Source organism: Macaca fascicularis, chromosome 13 (genome assembly GCF_037993035.2).
Source record: "Macaca fascicularis isolate 582-1 chromosome 13, T2T-MFA8v1.1".
Taxonomy (NCBI): Eukaryota; Metazoa; Chordata; class Mammalia; order Primates; family Cercopithecidae; genus Macaca; species Macaca fascicularis.
Window position 1 is genome coordinate 114114805 of NC_088387.1, and position 17121 is coordinate 114131925.

The 17121-nt window shown below is 41.5% G+C and overlaps 2 long non-coding RNA genes across 2 annotated transcripts in view; both read left to right on the forward strand.

The window, feature by feature from the left end:
- Positions 1–1598: 1598 nt before the first annotated feature.
- LOC135966709 (uncharacterized) lies at positions 1599–6780 on the forward strand. The gene is made up of 3 exons (XR_010580253.2): positions 1599–1724; positions 2993–3183; positions 6495–6780. It is a non-coding gene; the product is annotated as an uncharacterized lncRNA (long non-coding RNA).
- A 2149-nt stretch (positions 6781–8929) lies between these two features.
- The window catches only part of LOC102129836 (uncharacterized), a 58862-nt gene continuing 50670 nt past the window's right edge, over positions 8930–17121 (forward strand). The window contains exon 1 of the long non-coding RNA XR_010580254.1: positions 8930–9035. This is a non-coding gene — a long non-coding RNA (uncharacterized lncRNA). The remainder of the gene's footprint in view (positions 9036–17121) is intronic.

Below are 17121 nucleotides of genomic sequence, written 5' to 3' on the forward strand. Positions count from 1 at the left end.
TCCTGGAGCTTTTGGGTCTGTGGGGAAGACAAGCAACCAAACAAGCAATGGCCATCAAGCGAGGCAGATGCTGTGACAGAGGAGGCCCACCTCACTAGAGGAGGGGACAGGGAAGGCTTCCCAGAGAAGGACAACTCGAGTCCAGAGCTTCGAAGCTGCATCTCAGCTGGCTAGGTCTATAGGAGGCATGGCTAATCCAGGCTGAAGGAAAAGGCAAGAGGCACATTCTGCTCTGAAAAAAAATTAAAGGAAGGGTGAAGGAAGAGAGAGGAAGGGAGGTAATGAAGAGAAGGAGAAAGGGAGAAAAGAAGGAAGGAAGCTCATTTTGGCTAAAACATAGAGTTAGACAGTGGGGTAGTGTGCAAAGAGAGATGAAGTTTGCAAGGGAGGTAGAGGCCAGGTGAGAAAGAACCTGGGGGCCCTTCTCATGGATTCAATGTGACCTAAGAGGAAGGGGAAGCCACTAAAGAGTTTCCTGCAGGGACAGTGTGTCCAGATGTGTTTTAGAAGGCTCGCTTATGCTGCCACGGGGAGTCTGGATTGGAGTAGAAGCAAAGTCCATCAGCTGGCTACACGGGAATTCAAGTGGGGATTGGGGTAGTGACAGCGGAGAGAAGTGGACCCTTGTAGAGGAGTAGAATCGACAGGGCTGGTATTTAATTCAAGGTAGGAGGAAGGTCAAGGAATGTCAAAGATAACTTCTCTTCCTGGCTCAGGAAGCAGCCCCGAGATACACTTTACACTAAATCATGTCTCTTAGTAACCACAGGAGCAAAGTGAAAATGAGTTAGTTTAGAAGTGAGAATGAGGTTCTGTTGGGTTTTAAGTGAAGTAGTGTTTATATTTGAATCATATTTGAATCATATTTTCCATTTTCAGTTCTTCACTTGTTTCATTCACACAATGCATTTTTAATGGTTCTGAATGGACTTTTTAGTTGGGATGTTGATTTGGGATTATGATGAAAATAATTCCCTTACATATAATAATTGGTTATATTATACCTTATTCAATGAATTTTCTCAGATGCATATAGCATGCTGAGGGCTGATGAAAAGTATACTTTTCATCTGAATGAAAAGTATACTAAAGACAGGCAAGGTGGTGCCCAGTAATTTACTGGGAAAAGAATAGTGTTCCTGGGAAGACCCTTTGCTACTTCCCAGTGTCTACTGGGGCTAACTGAAAATATTCATTAGGAAAATACATGAGGGAAAGAAAAAAAAGGAAAACACGATGTTAACACGTGTGTGCATGAGGGATGGAAGGGTGACGAAGTTAAGTGGAAAGAATTTTGTTCTGTCTTTCAGCTTTATTGAGGTTTAATTGGCAATTAAAATTGTATATATTTACGGTGTACAACGTGATGTTTTGATATAAGTATATGTTGTGAAATGATTGCCAAAATCTAGCTAATAAATATACATATAACCTCACATAGTTACCATTTGTTTGCGGTGAGAATACTTGAGATCTACTCTGTTAACAAATTTCAAGTACATAATACATTATTATTTACTGTAGTTATCTGCTGTACATTAGAACTCTAGGTAGTGCTCATCTTTTATTTATTTATTTATCTATTTATTTATTTATTTAGAGACAAGGTTTCTCTCTATTGACCACGCTGGTGTGCAGTGGCACGATCACAGCTCACTGCAGACTCAAACTCCTGAACTGAAGGGATCCCCCTGCCTCAGCCTCCAGAGCAGCTGGGACTATAGGTATGTACTACCATGACCAGCTAATTAAAAAAAAATTGTAGAGATGGGGTCTCACTATGTTGCCCAGGCTTGTCTTGAACTCCTAGACTCAAGAGATCCTCTCATATCAGCTTCCCAAAGTGTTGGGATTACAGGCATGCATTGCCGTGCCCGACCCTTATTCATCTTATAACTGAAAGTGTGTGCCCTTTTGACAAATATCTCCCCATTTCTCCTGTCCCCTAATCCCTGGTAACCATCCTACTTTCTGTTTCCAAGAAGTCAAGTTGTTTAGGTTCCACATAGAAGTGATATGATGCAGTATTTGTCTTTCTGTGTCTGGCTTATTTCACTTAGTACAACATCTTCCAGGTTCAACAATGTTGTTGCAAAATGTCAGGATTTCCTTCTTTTCTAAGGTTCAATAATATTCCATGACATATATGTATGTTTGTGTGTGTGTGTGTGTGTATCGCATTTTTAGTCTATTCATCTGTTCACAGATACTTAGATTTTATCCATATTTTGGCTATTGTGAATCATGCTGTAATGAATGTGGAGCTGCAGACATCTTCTCTAACTACTGATTTCCTTTCCTTTGAATGCGTGCTCAAAAGTGGAATTGATGGATCATGGGGTAGTTCTATTTTTAAGTTTTTGAGGAATGTCCATACTGTTTTCCATAATGTCTGTATCAATTTACATTCTTACAAACAATATATAAGGGTTCCTATGACTCTACACCCTCTCTAACATTTATTACCTTTTGATTTTTTGATAGCACCCATCCTAACAGGTGTAAGGTAATATATCACTGTGGCTTTGATTTACATTTCCTGGTGAATAGTGATGTTGAACATCTTTCCATATAACTACTTGCCATTTGTATGTGTGAAAAAAGGTGTATTCGTGTACTTTGCCTATTTTTAAATCAGGTTGTTTTTCTTGCTGTTGAGTTGTATGAGTTCCTTAAATATTTTGAATATTAACTCCTTATGAAATGTATTGTTTGCAAATATTTTCTCCCATTCTGTGGGTTGCCTTTCCATTTTGCTGATTGTTTCCTTGGTTGTGCAGAAACCTTTTAGTTTGATGGAGTCCCACTTGTTTACTTGTGCTATTGTTACTTGTGCTTTCGGTGCCACATACAAAAAATCACTGCCAAGACCACTGTCAAGAAGCTTTTTTCTTATTTTTTCCTTCTAAAAATTTTACAATTTCAGGTCTTACATATAACTCTTTTTTTTCCTTTCAGTACCAATCAGCCTTTATTCCTTGTATTTTCCCAGGGAAAGGAGAAGGGAAGAGAAAAGAGTCAGCATGCCTTATAAAATGATTAGAAAATGGGAAAGGAGGTTCCGGGTACAGCAAAGTCAACCATCAAATAAACACACCCAGTGATGACATCACAAAAGTGTGTAGGGGCTCAGTCTCCTGCAGTTCAGGAATGAGGGGAAGGTATCAGGAAAATAAAAGACAGGTAAGTCTTTAATTCATTTTGTGTTTGTTTTTGTGTATGGTATAAAAATGCAACTTTATTCTTTGGCATGTGGATATCTAGCTTCCCAACATTTGCTGAAAGATGATCCTTTCTTTATTGTTTATTCTTGGTGTCTTTGTGGAAGATTAGTGGACTATATATGCATGGATTTATTTCTGAGCTTTCTATTCTGTTCCATTAGTCTATGTGTCTGTCATTATGCAAATGCCATACTGTTTTGATTGCAATAGCTTTGTAATATAATTTGAAAGCAGTTAAGTGTGATACCTTCAGCTTTGTTTCTTCCTTCTCAAGATTGTTTTACCCACTTGGGGTATTTTGTGGTTCCACATGAATTTTAGAATTGTTTTTTCTATTTAAAAATGCCATTGAAAACTTGATAAAGATTATTTATGCATACATTCCATTGCATTGTATGGACATTTTTACAATATTGATTTTTCAGATCCATGAATATAGAATATCTTTCCATTTATTTGTAGGGTTTTTTTTTTTTCCAATTTCTTTCATTGTTTTATAACTTTCAGTGCACAGATGTTTCACCATCTTGGTTAATTGTATTCCTAAGTACTTTATTATTATTTTTTTGATGCTACCTTCAATGGACTTGTTTTCTTAATTTATTTTTTGGACAGTTTGTTTTAGTATGTAGAGGACTAATTGGTTTTTGTATGGTGATTCTGTATGCTGCAACTCTACTGAATTCATGTATTAACAGTTTTTTGGTGTAGTCTTTAAAAGGACATGGGGAATGAAGTAGAAATGTTTCAGTTTTATTTTTGCCTCAATTATGTATGATCTAATACAAGTTATAAAATTTATCTGAATCTCAGTTACTACATCTGTAAAACAGAGATAATAACATTAGAGTTAAAATATTTTAATTATGTATAACCTGGTGCCTGGCATATAATAAACTATTCAGTGCCTAATAAATAACTCTCATTATGATTCATTTCTCTAAATTTTTAGATGTCAGCAGCATCTCCAATTTTAGGCAATGGGATCCCCTGTGTAATGGCTCTTAATGCCTTCTAACATTCACAAAGTAAAGAAACAAATCAAAACTCTTCCTAAGGGATGGAAACTTCTCAAACGTAACCCAAGCCAAGAACATTGACTTATTTTGGAAAGTTTCTTTAAAAATTCATCAGGCTATTGTTTCTGGGTTTGAGTTTGATTTGGTTTGAATTATGTTAGTAATTCAAAAAACAAAATAAATATTGTAAATAAATAACAGAGATACCCTTTAATTTCAGAGCTGAGGAAGAAAAGTACACTTTGTGCTGGATTTGCAGCCAGCCAGTTTCCAGACAAGAGTTCCTGAAGATCAGGCCTCTTCCAATAGTCTGATTGTGTGTAAACCAGTCAGCATAGGAATATTCCTACAGCCAGCACCTGGCCAAGCAGTGGTCAAAGAACAAATCATTGCAAGTTCCCATGTGAAGAAGTCATAGTGTCAAAAACCTCTTAAGGAATTTTAAAAGTCACCACCATTTGGGTCTATTGGCTGATAAAGCTGTAAGAAATGGCCTTAGTAACTTTCAGATAGGGACCTCTCATTGATATTGAAACAGGAAAATTTCCCTTGTCCCCCAGGCAGGGCGTGCGACAGGGGGAGTGGCTAGCTTCCTCAGTGCCCCACTGCTCAAACCTCTAGGGGAGCATACAGATGGGCAGGCTGTGGGGTTGACCCCACAGCAGTGTCTAGGGATGAATGTTTCTATCTGCTGAACCCCTAGTGGGTGGGCGTGTGTTACAGGGCGCTCTTTCAGCTTAGCCATCCGCAGGTGGCTTGTGTTTAACTGTTCAATCCCAAGGACAGGGGGCTTTCTGGATCCTGGGGTTTCTTGCCTTGGTGTACCAGAAGAATCTGATCATATGTGGGCTTGGAGAATGAGTGCAAGGTTTTATTGAATGGAAGTAGCTCTCAGCAGATGAGGGAGCCAGAAGGGAGATGGAGTCGGGCTGCTCAGCTGCCCAGGTTCTCCTCCGCCTGCCCCGGCCAAACTCCGTGTTGTTCTGCCATTCAATGGCCTGCTGGCCTGCTGTGGTCAGTCAGTGTGCTTTTCCACCGATGTCCTTTTGATGTCCAGCCACTTGTGTCTTTGTCCACTGATGTGTTCCCCTCGATGTCCAGCTACTTGTGTCTTCTTCCACTGATGTGTTCCTCTCCATGTTCAGCCACTTGTGTCTTTGTCCACTGATGTGTTCCCCTTGATGTCCAGCTACTTGTGTCTCTGCCTGCTAGGGTCTTGGGGTTTTTATAGGCACAGGATGGGGGTGTGGCAGGCCACAGTGGTCTTGGGAAATGCAACACTTGGGCTCAAAAATAGGAGTGCCTGTCCTCACCGAGGCCAATGGGCACAAGCCCAGGGGTGGAGCCCTAGCCAGGGACCATGCCCTTCCCTTCCCAGCACTTCCCTGCCCCACTTCCGTATCAATACTGTAAGGTATCACAATGACTTCGCAGAGTGTCATGCTGTCTTTTGCTTGCATAGCACTTTGTCGTTTGTAAAAGGTTCCCATTTACAGGCTCTCCCTTGAACTTCAGAGAGATTAAGTCACCTGCCCACATGAAATAGACTCTCATTGCCTAACCAAATTTAGCTTATATATTTTTTGAACACTGATATGGTTTAGATTTGTGGCCCCACCCAAATCTCATGTCAAATTACAATCCCCAGCATTGGAGGAGGAGCCTGGTGGGAGGCCACTGGATCCCTGGGGACGATTTCCCCCTTGCTGTTCTCATGATAGTGAGTTCTCATGAGATCTACCTGTTTAAAAGTGTGTCGCACCTCCCCCTGCTCTCTCTTCCTCACCTCCCCCTGCTCTCTCTTCCTCCTGCTCCAGAGAATGGGACATACCTGCCTCCTCTTTGCCTTCTTCCATGATTGTAACTTTCCTCAGGCCTCCACAGCCAGGCGTTTTGTAAAGCCTGTGGAATCATGAGCCAGTTAAACTTTTTTCTTTACAAATTACCTAGTCTCAGGTAGTTCTTTATAGTAATGCAAAAATGGACTAATACAAACACTTTCTATGTGCCAGGCATGTAATAACCACGCTCATATATATGCCCTCATTTGATCTATTTGACCATCCCTATTTTACAGTCAAGCAAATGGAGGCAAAGAACATTGAAGTCACTCTCCTGCTACACATGCTGAGGTGATAACCAAAGCAAGATTTGAACACCACTTTCTTTCTGATTGCAAACCTGGTTGTTTTCTTATTATACTGTTCTAGTAAATAGCAAATGTAGTAAGTTGTTATTTACTTACTTTCAGGCTGCTCCTGCTGGGCAAAAAGAACAAAGGAGAAATAAGAGGAGGAGGAGGAGAGCAAGAGATAGAGGCAAGGAACTGGACTGGAAATCTACAATAACTCATGGAGGGAGGAAATGTCTTACAGAAGAGGCATCAGATCGAACATCCAGTGGTGTTTTCTCCCCCTCGGTTTCTGGAAAACCGTAGACTTTCATTTATAAACTCTATGCCCAGACCCCAAAGTAGGAACCAGGAGCTCCTTTGAGGATGTGCAACCCTTCTCAGAAGTCTCACATAACAGCATGAGGTAAGATGAAGGCGGCACTGCGGGTCCAACCCTGGCTGAGGATCAGGGTCTGGCACCCTCTGATTTCTCCAGCGAAGATTCAGGTAGGATAGGGGAGAAAGAGGAGGACAAGGGGCTCCCTGCCACCTGGGAGACCCACTGCTTGGTCAAGCCTGCCTGGGCCCTGCCTGGAGTCAGCCACAGCCAAGTAACACAGACGATCCTGGAGAACTGAGGATGACTGGCTTGATTGACAGGAAGGTGGTAGGCTCCGGTAGCATCACTGAGGAGCCCAAGGGCAAGACTTGGGGCACCGCAGTATCCAGGCTGATCAAGGAGCATCTGGCCAGAACCCAGATTAAGGTAGCAAGGGAGCTGCGCATCCTGTGCCTTGAGGGTCTTTTGACAACTAGCCTTTTGTGTGAAGCTGGTTTCTCTAAAGGAAGTGAAAGCATGTGAGTATGGCAAGCTGCAGTAGGGGAGGAAACATCTTGTTTACAAATGTCAGGCGGTAATTAGCCCATTTTAAAGAGAGGAGCCACCACTGATGGCTTTTGTTAGCTGAAAGCCTCAGTGCTTTCTTGTGGCTGTGCTTGAAGAGGCCGGGTACACACAGAGACTCTGAACCCAGTTCATAAATAGTTGATTTCATATTTTAAAATGTTGCACTAAAACTGTCACCCCCTCTCGTGGATCACAGATGGTGAAGAACTAATTTGTTACTGTTTGATAACTGCTTTTATGTATCAAAGCTCTTATTTACTACTCTGTGGGGGAAATGACAGACTAAGAGCAATTGTGTGTTTTCTTTCCGTTTTTCTTCAACCGCTAGGCTTCTTGTTTTTCCCCTGACGTGTCTCTTCTTTGAAAGAGAAAATGGTGAAGCTTTTGCATATGCCAACTTGGCTGAACTCAGTTTTGGGGGGATTGGAAGACGCCTCTCCCAGCACAGACCAGCAGACTTTTTTTTTTTTTTTTTTGGATCCTTTTTAATGTGCCCATGCTCCATAGTAACATTCAGGCCAGCCTCTCTTCTCTCTTAACTCACAAAATGTTTCTAATTATCTATGCAAAGTGAGTCTTTGCTTGTAAGAACTGTCCGGCAAATGTAAGTGCAAGAAGATGGGTAAGCTGGATCCAGCTCATCAGACTTTCTTTCCTGTAACCACTCACTTCATTCATTCATTCAGTTCATATTTGATTCACTTTTTCATTCAATTAGCCAGTTGTTAATTCTTTCGGAGTTTTTGGCTAGATCAGAGCTTAGATTGTGGGCACAGTGGAGGCTGGCACTGGTATGTACTCACCCCTACCACTCCTACCTATGTCCTTGGCATGTCTTGAGCATAACGTAAAATGCCTAGAGAAAAAAATCCAACAATTAGTTAGCTCAGTTTAGCCAACTATAGACTGTGAGCTAAGAATAATTTTTATATTTTCAAATGGTTGGAAAAAATCAAGAGAAGAACAGTAATTCTTGACATGTGAAAATTATCAGAAAATCAAGGTTCAGCTTTTTGGAACACTGCCCCACCCACCTGTTGATGTATTGTCTGCAGTTGCTTCATGCTACAATGGCAGTGTTGAATAGTTGTGACCGGGACCATTGTCTGCAAAACCTAAAATATGTATTACCTGGCCATGTGCAGAAAAACCTTACCAATCCCTGAGCTCATTCCCTGCTTTCTTTAACACAGCAGGAATGTACTTGAACCATACTCATGGTTGTGATTCAGGCATACGCAACCTCATCACTTGCTACTTACCCTTCGCTCACTGTGCCCAGTCATCCAACCCAAAGTCACCTCCTGCCCCGCATCGTTGCACCTCCTATTCTGCTTACATGCAGAGCTATTCCTATTCTTTCTCCACATCAACTTTATTCGTTCTTTTATTTCAGAGTTTATATCAAATACAATTTTATCAGACAAGACTTCGTAAATCCCCAGACCAAATTAGCTCTTTGTCATCTGTTCTTTTATGGACCTCCATTTTTTCTTTTCTCCTTTGATAAGAGCATTCATGAAAGTTTTCAGTTATATTTTTCTTAGTGCCATTATTTAATTAATATCCTTACACTAGCCTTTAAGATTTCTGACAGCAAAAGCAATGACTGCTCATTTTGTCATTGCACCCAGGTACTCAAAAAGGGCCAGGGTGCAGCAGTGAGTGCCAGTCTGAATGAAGGAAGCATGCGTGGCCTGGAGCCTCACTGTGTTCCAGGCACCCAGGTAAGTGCTCTGCACATAATACCACACGTTGCGTTCCACGATAAGGTATTCATCTCATTTTACAGATGGAGAAAATAAGGATACTTTCTAGAATCTGGCAGAGCTCTGTCTGGCAGATAGAAACAAGTTCTATTTGACTCCAAATCTCTCATCTCATTCTTATGACTATTTTACCGATAAGGAAATTATGTGTAAGGCATCATGATTCAAATCAATTCTCACTGGGAAAGAAAAATGCCATAGAAAACATTTTATTCTATACACAAAAAGGTTTTCTCAGCATGTTTTATCAACATAATCATCGTCACATTATCATCATTAAGACATGAAAGAGGAGCGTACAATGGAGAGGCTCTCCTTCCCTCCTCAGTCACTCAAGAATGCGATGGTAAATGGGGTTTTAAGCTGTGTTTTGCTCTACTTTTAATCGTGTTTCCTTTCTCGAATAATCACAAGATGCTAGAGTGTTAGAAAGAATATTAGAGGGAATCTAGCTCAGCCAGTTTCCTCGTCACACCCAGAAGTCTGAGATCACTTCCCCTGGTCGTAAAGTGTGGGCTGACGTAGATTCCCAGCACAGACCTCCTCCTGCAGCGTTTGTTCCCAGGACCTCTCCTCCACTCCACTATTCTAAAAGCACAAAAGAAAATCTCTCCAACGCTTTCTGTAATTGAGAATAAATTGCCCATTTGCAATTTCATCATGTCGTATTTTGAGATTTGAGATTGTAAATGCATTTTCATGCATGTTCGTTCAGTGATGCCCCCACACTTACCCTGTTGCCATGTTAGATTTTGGAGTGCTGAACATAGAAAATCAAGGAAACAAATTTTCCCATGTCACTCTTTGGAAAATGTTCATGCCTCATAAATATTGGAATGCGGATTTCATCATAAGTCAGTCTATGTGGAGTGCCCACTCTCTTCCGAACTCACACCTCCCTGTTACCCTTTGTTCAAGTGAAGTTTAGAAGGGTTAAATGTTATATTATCAACAATTTGATGACATTAAAAATGAATATGAACAGAGATCAATAATTCAGCATGTAGTTTCAGAGTGTCCCTTAGCTTTTGTTAGAGTAGAAGCTGATAATAATGATGACAGTTATGATGATTAAAACAATCGCTATTTAGGAGCTATTTTACATTTGGCAGAGCCCCTTCATCATGAATTTTCTCATGAAATATTCACAACTTTTCTTGTTAGTATCATTCAGTATTATTACTGCCTTATGCAAATGAAGAAATAGAGCTACAGAAAGTTTATAGGAATTTCCACAAATCATATAATAAATAAATGATAGAGCCAGGGAAATTATTCTTTTGTCTTCTAAGGAGTAGAGGGAATTTCTATGTTACCAAATATATCTTGTCATCTTTTCTCTAATTCCTAAAATTGCAGTAATATGAAGAAAATCTATGAAAGAAGAATTCCAGTGGAAGATTAAAATACTGGAGTCAACTCAGGTTGGAGCAAAAATCAGTGGCTGCGTATTTGCCTGAGAGGGTCCAGTTCCTGCTGCAGCCTCATGTCATAGTTCATCATGCGTCCCTTGCTGTCACCAGAAGGTCCCAGTTTGGGCAACAATCGTGTACTCATGTGATCGCCCCAGAGACAAAGGACTGAGCAGGCTTGCATGGGGGTCAAGGAAGGAAAGGACAGGAGAGGATACCAAGAGCAGAGGCCCAGGGTCACCTTCTCCCCAAAAGCTGGCTCTGAAGTGGTGAAGGCACAAGCTGCATTCCACAGCAGTCACTGACTTGGTGATGTGTATCTTGACAGGACTTGGGGTTTACACAGCATCCAGGAGCTCCCCATCTAAGCTCCCTTTCACAGCCTCCATGTAAACGTCTCCCATCTCCCCAGTACTCTGCTGGCCTCTCCACACTGCCCTGTCCCTCTCCAGCCATTCTCAGCTTTGCTAACATTGCATGAAAAAACACCTTATTTCTCTTTGTGCCATGGTCTTTTTCCTTAATTATACCAAAACACTTCTCGGGTCAACTAGTCTAAGCATGTCCTACAGACATCCCGGCCTTCTTTCAGCATCACTTGTGGACAGTCTGCAGCCAAAGCCAGTGTCCAACAGAGGCCCTTATGTCTGGCTCTGTCAAGCAAGATCACATTCCTCCCCGACTCTCAGGAAAGGCTCACATGGATCCCACAGACTTCCAGAATCCCCAGCCCTCATTTCCTGGATTCCAAAGACCCACCATCCCAATCTCCCAAACTTTTCTCTGCAGCTTTGCACATGCAACTCAAGTGTGTGGGTGTGGGTGTGTGTGCACCCGCGTGCGTGCGCGCACACACACGCACCCACACATGCCCATGCACGTGTGTATAGGAGTGGGGGATAAAATAGAAACCTCAGATAACACATTCTGAAGTCATCCCTTCACCATCATCTCTCATATGTTTTTGTTTTTTGACTAAAAGTGACAACATGTTTACTATTACTCTGAGCCCCACATGGCAAGAGAGAGGCTCATTTCATACATTCCTTCTCGCACATTCTTCTTAGGAAACACTAATGTGCATACTTTTCACCAAAAAAGAATCAACAGTGCCTTTCTAAAGTACAGTTGGTGCCTGCAACTGAATGCATTCAAATCTTAAATACATGGAAGTATAGAAAAGGATGTCTGTATACTTCTTAAATATGTTTATATTCTAACATGGGAAACAGATGTGAATATAAAGAGAGGGGATGTGTTTCCACAAAGCCAAAAGTATGTGAGAAATGTTTAAAATGGTCACAAAACTGCTCGTATAATCCCCGACAGAGGAGTTCAGGCCGGCACTTCTCTTCGGCCCACTTTCTGTATTACTCTGGCGGCCGTATTGATTTGATTTTTCGAGTCTTCATGCCCTGACCAAGGTCCTGCCTTCTGAACGGGCATCATTAGGGCTTCTTGGTTTGTTTCTCTTGAGGGAGATGTTTTATGACCTTGAAGGTATCAGTTTTCATTTAAGTGGAGGATTGAGAGATGCCAGGCTAAGACATTATTTGCCTGTATTTTACCATAATACACAAATAAGTTCTGATTTTCTGCTTGGAAACAGGAAAATGGTCATTTAAACCATTTAAATATTATTAACTTGCTTAGGAAAAGCGGAAAAAAACCCCTCAAGCTATAATGGCATCTACAGCTCACAGGATAGATTTATGGAACTTTTTATTCCTTGGTAGAAATATATCTACAGATGCCCCATGGTAAAATTAGGTAGGCTTATGGCACTTAGAAAACTGAAATCTAGAAACACATGGAATGAGTAAGATGATATTTCCAGCAATCAATGCATTCTATAAAGTGATTGGAGAGAGCTTCCTCTACACAACAATTTTGGACTTAAGATTCCAATTCAGTGTTTCTTGCCCTAAATTATAGTAAAGGCTAAATCTCATTATGACAAACCGTAATAGATCATCAAAATTCTTGAGTTAGACCTAGAAATCTGTTGCGTTATGCGCCTTGATCTAAATGTGACTGGGACTTGGAAACCTTGTTATACTGAAAAGTCTGGCTATACAGATATTTGGCTGATGTATTCAGTGATTCTCATTCCTAGAGCAGGAAAGGGAATGAAGTATAAAAGTTTCAGATTGTTTGGTGAGCCGGATCAGATCACAAAGTTGGTCGAGTCCAGGATGGGGGCACTGACCGCTCATAGGAAGCTGCTGTAACACCTGTTTACTGCTCATCCAGCAAGCAAACAAGCTTTGAGAACTCTTAGAGCTCCCTGGGTGGATTTGGTCACTGAGGCTGGCTTTGTTACTCATGGAAGTGGGACTCAGGTCTGGATGATCTTGGCCTAAGCTGAGCAGAGCATAGATTCTGCTAGGTCACCAGAGCTGTGGACTGACAAACTTCCCCCAGGTGGGGTAGGTGCAGGTGTCCCTTCAGCACCCAGTTGGCCACTCATTGTCATACAAAAGAGTTCTTCATGCATGGCCATTACATAGGTCTACTTAAGATTTCAGTGCAGGAGGACTAGCTACAAATGAAACTGCTAAAATAGTCTCCTGAAATGAAAGATTATGCTGATACCTGATGTATTAGTCTGTTTTCACACTGCTGGAAAGAACTACCTAAGACTGGGTAATTTATAGAGGAAAGAGGTTTAATTGACTCAGAGTTCTGCATGGCTGGGGAGGCCTCAGGAATCTTACAATTATGGCGGAAGGTGAAAGGAAAGCAAGAGGCGTCTTATATGGTGGCAGGAGACAGAGAAAGCAAGGGGGGAATGTGCCTCACTTTTAAACCATCTTGTGAGAACTCACTGACTATCACAAGAACAGCAAGGGGGAAATCTGCCCCCCAATATTCAATCTCCTTCCATCAGGTTCCTCCCCTGACACATGGGGATTACAATTCAACATGAGATTTGGATGAGGACACACAGCCAAACCATATCACCTGTGTTTGAGAAAACACTCTCCTCTGAAGGGTAAGATAGTAAAACAACGTTATTTAAAACAATAAAAAAAGAAACAGAAGCTAGCATTTTAGAACCCAATACTTTCTTGCTTTTTGATGACAGACTGCCAAATTCCTTTGGGCAAGCTCAGAAAAAGAAAACAAAAATATATGAATAGGGCAATTTCCTCTAGATGTGTAGCTTAGCGTACTCATCTTATATGGAAAAAATATCAGCTTTACTCTTCATCCACTAGAGAACTAGCAAAAGAGTGCATTCCTATCGGAGTTTGTACTCTAAGAAGTCTTTCCATATGTGACAGAAGGGGAAGAAATATCCTTTCACACACGTGCCACTGAGCAGTCTGTTCTTTTAATTTGGCCAAATGTTGTCTAGGCTCTTCTTGGAGCCTCATTCACTGAGACATTTATTCCCTCATCTTACCCTTATTTTAAGGTATATTGAGAAATTAATAGGATCCGTGAACTGTCTTTTGTAGTTCATGCTAATATAGTTCTGCCTGAGAATCCTAAGAGGAGCTGTCTGAGAGCTTTCTAATATCAGAAAAGTTATCTGAAGTTAGAAAATAGGCAAAGATTAGTAAGTATTTTCTCAGTGCAGAGCTGGTTTTTCATCTTTGATTGACTTTTTGTTGACCGAGCTATTTGACAGCTTTGTTAGGGGCAAAGTTAACTTATAGATTTTCATCTGGTAGAGATGCAAATAATTACCATCCACTGGGGGAACCTCCTCCCAAATATGGCTTATGACCTTGTAAAATATCAATCGTGTCTCTCACCTAAGCAGTCTTTTCCTAATGTTCTCATATTAAACTGTCCATAAATATCCAGCTCCTCAAATTCTCCTTTGAATCCGTATTAACATCTTAGCGGCTTCCTCACTAATTAATAAACTGAATAGAACTTGGACATTATGTTCATATTTGTGTGAGAGTTGTGTTTTTGAACCTTTTGAAAATTAGACAATAGCTCTAGGAAATAACACAGTCCAGAGCCTAGAAATTTTCTTTGAACATTTTACATACTTCTTTGACTAGCATTCCATTTTTGTACCTATGCTCTACCCATGGAGCTTTTCTGAGAAGGATTCAATAACTATCACTCTTCCCAAGAAAAATGTACAACTCTATCTGCACATGCTAGTGCCATCTGGATGGAGATCGGACTCCACAGCAAACAGGATGAGGCAAAGGAAGTCCAGTGGATATTCCCAGGTTTAGAAACTCTGACAGCAGGATATGGATGTGCCAATCAGAGTCAGATGCTGCTCATGACTGTAATAACAGATGCCACTCAGAAGTCTTGCGCCCCACCCTGTGGTCCTCTCAGTCCCTCCAATCAGATCCATCCACCTAGAATGACTGTGTCTGCTTCATTCACAGAGGCAAGTAAAGTCTCTGGTGAACTTTTACCTACCTGCCCCTTTCGAATTGGGAGATTTGCCCTCCTTGTCCAGATGCTGTCTTGGCTCCAGGCTCGTGTCTGTCCCCAAGAGACCCTGCTTTGTCTCAGAATGCCACAGGGCTATTAGCACAACTCTTTCTGATGGTTAGTCATGATAATTTGTACCTCTGGCTTCACTACTATCTACAAAAATGTGCTTCATGACTCATTATCTGTTCCTGTCTTCTCCAGTTTTCCTTTTCCAGGCATTGTACTCCCTCTTTGGGTACCAAGACTACTTGGCATCCTCTCTTTTTGTATTGTTGAGTAATTCATCTCTTCTTTTCCAGTGTAAGTCTTGGGGATTTCAACTTAGAAAATAGGACAGTAAGGTATTTTGCTAAGCAAAAGAATTATAGACTCCAAGAAATGTCAAGTCTCTAGGAATTAGAAATAGGTATAGTCAGTGTTTCTATCAGTCTGAATAGCATAACTTTTAATGTTCACCCTACACTAGCAAAGGAGGCTGGATGGGAGGTGGCTCCAGCCACTGAGGAAGTATCCTGGAGAAAGAATTGGTTTAGAGAACAGTGGGAAATTTGGTTTTGAAACAGTTCCAAGGGAATTTCCCACGGAACATCCACAGTATCATGGGATGACTTCCAAAGCTTGAAGAAGTTTGCTTCCCCGCTGAAACTTTCTGTCCTTCTGCAGAGTTGAGGAAAGCCTTTTCCTCATTTTGGCTCTTAGTCATTGGAAACCATTTGTTTCTTTCTCTCCAATCCCCTCCCATGAGGCTCTGCCATTCTGAATTACACAGAGGTAGCTCCTTTTGATGCTCAGGGTCCTGTAAAACAAGCAGAAGTTACAGACTTGGAGTGTGACCGATGCGGCAGAGCCCGGCCCCTGCCCACAGCATCCCTCCCCAGGATTGCACGTATGCCCGTCCCAGTTCTGTGTGGTCTTGGCTGCAGTGGCCAAACATAAAGCTTCAGCTGCTGTTTAACAGCTTGGATTTTAAAGAGCTCATAAGGAGAGATTGAAAGCTGAATATCTAATGCTGTCTTCAGATGCAACATTCTATCACCCGAACAGTCTGCGTATAGTATTAGTTGCTAGAAAACTGTCCCACACATGCTTTTTATATCTTACCCTCAACCAGAATGAACCCCTCAAATGTACTAATCAACCAACCAGAGTGTGCAGATCTCTGTTAGGCCAGAGCAAAGCAAAATTTTTCAAGTTCTAAACTTACACGTATGGGAAGTGAAATTAACCTAAACTCTTACCTTTTGTCTTATAAAAACGATGTCCTGGAGGATCTTAGAAATTTCCTGGGAAATAGTTAATTACCTATTTTAGAGTCTGATAGTTAAATGTAGCTATTATGGGACAGACTTGATGCCATTTTGACCAGCCATAGTCCAACCTGCCTAGGAATCTATATTGTGCCAAGAATCTTTCAGAGGTAATTTAGAGAGTGTACATTTTTTTTTAAAACTAATTAGTAGAAAGATAACTGGATAGAAAGCTGGAGATTTAGGTTCTAATTTGGGTTTGACCCCTAACCAGCCATGCATCCCTGGAGGTATGACCCTAGACTTTCAAGGCACCAATTTAATCTATAAGGCCAAGTAGTTGGATAAAGTACTTTCGAAGTGTTTCAGAAAGGTTCTTATAATAAATACTTTCTAAAGGTTCATCAGTAACCTTTACTTACTTCTACGTGCATTTCTAGTTAAGTTCCTTTTAAAGAAAAGGAGAAAGATAGAGTCTCTGCATTCTCCCTGTTCACTTTTTTTCCGCCAATCTAAGGGATGGAGCTCTTGCCATCAGGTAGACATTGGCCTAGGCTATTGCTAAGAGCTTCCTCCAAACTTCCTGCTTTCTCAACAAGGCATTTATTGTAATGAATCCATCTCACATTTTTGACTGCCAGCACCTGAGCATATCTTCTCTGTTTCAAGACCTTTGCTACTTTTGGGGGGCCCTGGGAGCCTTGATGGGACACAGAAGCCACCTCCCATCATGGACATTTCAAATGCCAGGTAGTTGGCTTTGACAACCTCCCATGCACCTTGGCAACAGACGTGGCACTCCCCATCAGACAAATATGCTGTGGGCTGTAAGTCCTCAGTGGGGCAGAGATGACAGAGATTCTGTGGTGTGGCCATGGTGTGGCTGTGCTGGTTGTAGCCCGGTTGCTTACTTGGGAAGTGGTGCTGGTGCCACCATACAGGAACCAGGTAAGTGGCATTGAGGTGCAAGATGCAGCCTGCTGCTGGGCCACAGGGCTGTCTTCAGCAGAC